At 39.9% G+C, this 5,856-nt stretch overlaps 1 pseudogene; it reads left to right on the forward strand.

Annotated features, from left to right (window-relative positions):
• Window positions 1-3,331: 3,331 nt before the first annotated feature.
• Window positions 3,332-4,527, forward strand: LOC126491742 (glyceraldehyde-3-phosphate dehydrogenase-like; annotated as a pseudogene).
• The last annotated feature ends 1,329 nt before the right edge of the window (window positions 4,528-5,856 follow it).

Consider the following 5,856-nt stretch of genomic DNA (forward strand, 5'->3'; position numbering starts at 1 on the left):
GTTGGGGCCTGGAGACCTAACCTACTATTCCACGCATCTCCTATTAATTGGCAAGCTGTAGTATGTTTAGGAAAATTGTCCCTTCACACTTTGTGTTCATATTCAAGTGTGGTGTAAGGAAATATTATCTATCTAATCTATGGAATTTTTGCTGCATGTGGAAATATAACTACAAATGAATGAACAAGTTATAGAACACAGGAGGCAATTTGTGAACAACTGAATTCTCTGTACTCAGCTCTAATTTTAATAACTTGTTCTGTTGTTTCCTCTACAAATCCTGCTGAGATTCCCATTTAGGTAAGTAGGCAAGACAAAACTCAGGAACAATGTAACAGAATGGATAAGTGAAACACATGTCCAGAGAGATGGCTCACCAGATAAAGCTGCTGCCTGCCTCTAAGTCTGAAAGGCAATGTTAGTTATCCCCAGGCCCCACATGCTGGAAGAAAAGAACCAACTTTGAAAAGCTATCTTCTGACCTCCATATGTTCACATCCACACCCATGAACACAAACTGAATAAATAAAAATGTGATAACTTTTTTAAAATAAAATTCTTTATAATAAAATCCAATCAAATTCACTCTGCATAGATTGAATTTTTAATTTAAATAGGTGTGTAGCTTTTTCATAATCTTAGTGTCATTTAAAACATTTAAAAATTACATTTTGTGTGTGTGTGTGTGTGTGTGTGTGTGTTTATGCCATAATGAACCCGCTGAAGTCAGAAAACAACTTGCATGAATAAGTTCTCTCCTTTCACTATGTGGATTCCAGGGATTAAACTTGGGTCATCAGGCTTGGAAGCAAGTACCTTTACCCAGTGAGCCATCTTAATGTGCTTTTTATTTTAATTTTGATTTCAATTGTATCAATTTTAATTGCATCCAATTTAAATTACATTAATTGAAGTTAAGCTGTATAAACACAGAGATAACCCACATCAAGTTTATAAAATTTATACTTTATGAAATATTAGATGTCTTTGAGAATTTATTTTTAACTCTTAAGTGTTCATTTTTGCACTTGTTTTAGATTTCTATTACTGTTATAAATACCATGACCAAATGAAACTTGGGGAGAAAATAGTCTAGTTCACTTTGAAATATATAGTCTTTCATGAAGGAAAGTCAGGGCATAGAAATCAAACAGAATCTGGAGGCAGAAACCATGGAAGAACCGTACTTCCTGGCTAGCTCCTTGTGACTTACTCAGCTTGCTTTCTTAAACATCCCAGGACCACCTGCCTAGACATGTCAGCACCTACAATGGGCCCTCCGACATCAATCATTAATCAAGAAAACATCCCACAGACTTGCCCACAGGAAACATGATGGAAGCATTTTTTTTTTCATCTGAGTTTCCCCAACCCAGATAATTCTAGCTTGTATCTAGACAACACAAAAAGACAATAAATAAATAAACCGTTTGCATTTGTTTTCAGAACTATTTAGTCTTACTGTGGTTATCCTGAATGGGGAAACATATTCTCAAAGTTTTTAACTTAGTGGTTTGTGAAATAATCTCTAACCATGTTTTTTGTTAATTCCAAATATATTGAAGTTGTGGGATATGTGCATGCAATAGTCATACTATCAGTCTAAAGCAGAGACTAGATGAAATGGTAAGAGCATTTCCTGCTGAATGCATTGGTTAGATTACATGCTGTGTGGCTGCGTAGGGAGAAACACTGGAAGGAAAGCATAGGAATAAATACTGACAGTTACTGATTTTTCCTCAAGATTGTGAAAGGATGGCATTTGAATTTTATTTGTCTCCTGACACCATCTATACAGGGCCTTCTGAACTCTTCATTTACACAGTAATTCTATCTTATCATATAGGCAAACACATTTTTAATATAATTTTTATCTTTCATACCTTCTCCTCCATAAGTACATATATAACGTTATTGAAAGTGATATTAATTTTCTCATATTGAGTTCATTAGTAGAAAGGATCACAAAGAACATGCTGAGTGCTTTAGTTTCTTTTTATCCCTAGATTTATTTATCTTCAAGTATTTGACAAGAATATAAAGTAAAAAGATATGAGAGCAGAATTAGAATTATTTTTTTGCACAGGAAGGTGATAATAGGTAATGACAATTATAAATATATATGAACATATTTTTATATGTAATATATATGTAATCTCTGCATCATAAAGAGATGGAAAAAAGGATTTTGAATGTTTACTGAAGCAAAACAGATTTCGAAAACTCCCAAGAATCTACAAGCATGATACCAGCTAAGACTCTTAGCAATAGTGGATACATAGCTTGTACTGACTATTTCCTATGATCAGGCAATACTTGTAGTGGTAACCTTTGACATTCACTCTGCCCTGCCTATGGGACATGCTGGGGTAAGTGTAGCACAGAAATTGAGGAAGTGGGCCAACCAATGACTTGTCTAACTCTAGACCCATGCCATGAGACTGAACTCACCCCTGACACTGCCTGAAGTGCCAGGAACCAGAGAGTAGATGACCCAGAGACCTATGATGGAACCAAACATCACTGGAGAAAAAAATTGTCAATGTAATGTTGCCTAACAATATTCTACTATACTAAGAGATTGGTGCTTACCCCAATCGACAATAGAGATACTTCTTCCAGAAACTGAGGAAAACAGATGCAGAGACACACAGCCAAACATTAGGCAAAACTCAGGGAATCCTACTGAAGAGGGAATAAGGATTGTAGGAACCACAGGTGTCAAGAACACCACGAGAATGCCCAAAGAATCAACTAACCTGCGTTCTTAGGGGGCTCAGCGAGACTGAACTGACAGTCAGGGATCCTGCATGAGACTTACCTAGGCCCTCTGCATATATGTTACAATTGTGTAGCTTGGTTTTCTTGTGGGACTCCTAACAGTGGGAATAGAAGCTGTCTCTGATTCTTTTACTAGCTTTTAAAAAGTCTACTCCTTATATTTGGGTAGCTTGTCAAGATTTAATATGAGCGGAGGTGCTTAGTCTAACTGCAACTTAATATGCTATGCTTTGTCAGTATTCATGAGAGACCTGCCCTTTTCTGAACAGAAATGGATGAGAGGATGGGGTGCAGAGTGAATGTGGCAGAGGGAATGAGAGGAGAAAAAGGAGGGGGAAACTGTGGTTAATATGTAAAATACTGTTTTTTTTCTTTAGCCTTTTATTCTCTGCATCTTGGCCAGTTATGTACAGCTGTGTTAATCAGAATCTAGAATAGATAGAAGCATCTCTGATGAAGATTAAGAAATTTATTTGTGGCTCTCTGCTCCTCCCTGTTCTAGAGACAGTCGCTTCTTTTCGTGCAGTACCAGCCTCTTTCCAGAGACAAGATGGTGAAGGTCGGAGTGAACAGATTTGGCGGTATTGGACGCCTGGTTACCAGGGCTGCCTTCACTTCTGGCAAAGTGGATGTTGTTGCCATCAATGACCCTTTCATTGACCTCAACTACATGGTTCCAGTATGACTCCGCCCATGGCAAGTTCAAAGGCACAGTTAAGGCTGAGAATGGGAAGCTTGTCATCATCGGGAAGGCCATCACCATCTTCCAGGAGCGAGATCCAGCCAACATCAAATGGGGGGATGCCGGCGCTAAGTATGTTGTGGAGTCTACCGGTGTCTTCACCACCATGGAGAAGGCTGGGGCCCACTTGAAGGGTGGGGCCAAGAGGGTCATCATCTCTGCCCCTTCTGCCGATACCCCCATGTTTGTGATGGGTGTGAACCATGACAAATATGACAATTCCCTCAAGATTGTCAGCAACGCTTCCTGCACCACCAACTGCTTAGCCCCCTTGGCCAAGGTCATCCATGACAACTTTGGCATCGTGGAAGGACTCATGACCACAGTCCATGCCATCACGGCCACCCAGAAGACTGTGGATGGCCCCTCTGGGAAGCTGTGGCGAGATGGCCGTGGCGCTGCCCAGAACATCATCCCTGCGTCCACTGGCGCTGCCAAGGCTGTGGGCAAAGTCATCCCAGAGCTGAACGGGAAGCTCACGGGCATGGCCTTCCGCGTTCCTACCCCCAATGTGTCCGTCGTCGATCTGACATGCCGCCTGGAGAAAGCTGCCAAGTATGACGACATCAAGAAGGTGGTGAAGCAGGCATCCGAGGGCCCACTAAAGGGCATCCTGGGCTACACTGAGGACCAGGTCGTCTCCTGTGACTTTAACAGTGACTCCCACTCTTCCACCTTCGATGCTGGGGCTGGCATTGCTCTCAATGACAACTTTGTAAAGCTCATTTCCTGGTACGACAATGAATTCGGCTACAGCAACAGAGTGGTGGACCTCATGGCCTACATGGCCTCCAAGGAGTAAGAAGCCCGCCCTGGACCACCCATCCCAGCAAGGACACAGCAAGAGAGAGGTCCTCGGCTGCTGAGCAGTCCCTGTCCTAACTAACCCTTGACACTGAGCATCTCCCTCACAGTTTCCATCCCAGACCCCCAGAATAGCAGGAGGGGGCTTAGGGAGCCCTACTCTCTTGAATACCATCAATAAAGTTCATTGCACCCCTCAAAAAAAAGAAATTTATTTATTCTATGACTATAAATACAATCATTAGGACTCATTTTCATTCTATTCAGTAAAATAGTAGTACTTTCTCTCCTAAGGTCTATGACCTTCCTAGTCACCAAGTCTTGACCACATAATAGTGTCAAGTATAAGTTTCTTGTGGAGTGGGACAAAAATTCAACCAGAGCATTGTTGGTTATTCTCCTGATGTCTTTTGCCACTATTGCACTACTAAGCACATCTTACAAGTACAGTTTTTACTGTAGTTCTCAGGATTCATAGTTTAGTGAGACAAATTATTACCTTTTCTCTTATAATAGTGTGCATAGCACTTTCCAACAATCTGAAACCAACCCAGTGGGGATGAAGTTTCCAAGTGAGTGCCAGATTCATATCTTCATGCTCTATGACTCAAGCATATGAAGTCTTCAGCAATAGTTCTTATAATCAATTTATGTAGAGTAACTCCCAGATTGCCAGTAGTATATAATACTTGGGGGTCTATAGATCTCAATAGTCAACAAGTTCATAAGATATAGACTATTTCTCGCTCTAGGAATTTCATTTTTTAAGCCTGTGATGCTTAGTATGGGTGTTTTCATCCAGTTATAGGATAACTTCTTTAACTCATGCATATTATCTCCTCTACTTTGCCCTCCCACCTCTCACCTCCAACCTCAACTTAACCCATTCTATTCTATTATTCCCATTTAAGTCTTAATACTTCTGTGTTCTTTCCTCACTTCCTGGATAACAAGCTAATGGCCCATTTCTAATTTCTTCTCTTCTGACAGAAGACATAATTCTATGAAGACTTCATGTTTGGGAAGACAGAAATTGACCCTCTGGGTAGTCTGTGTAAAATCAAGAATATTGAACAGATTCCCAATTCTACTCTTCTCCAAAGAGTGACCATTAAGTGGTCCCAGTGACTCTATCCTGAATTATTGGTACTTTAGATCAGCTGCAAGACTCCTTGTTTGTCTTTGTTTTCAGCAGTCCACATGTAGTTAAAGTATGCTAAGTCCTACCAAATCTCTAAGATAGGCAAAAAAAAAAATCTCTCTAGTTTGTCCCACAAACCATAATTTTGGATGTTTGTGCCAACTCAGCCTTCACACAAGAAGTCACGGGTTGTAGTTTTTTTCTTCTGTGTTCACATGGAGCAGGAGAAAGTGATTAGACTAGTGATATTTTTGAAAGTACAAATTGCCATTGCTTTGCTTTTTTTTATTTGGTTTTGGGTTTTTAGTTATTTGTTTGTTTGAGTTTTTTTTTTGTTTTGTTTGTTTTGTTGTTTTTTTTTTTTTTTTTTTTTTTTTTTTTTTTTTTG

The sequence above is a fragment of the Alexandromys fortis genome, unplaced genomic scaffold, assembly GCF_014885135.2.
Source record: "Alexandromys fortis isolate MF-2015 unplaced genomic scaffold, M_Fortis_MF-2015_v1.1 scaffold_188, whole genome shotgun sequence".
Lineage (NCBI taxonomy): Eukaryota > Metazoa > Chordata > Mammalia > Rodentia > Cricetidae > Alexandromys > Alexandromys fortis.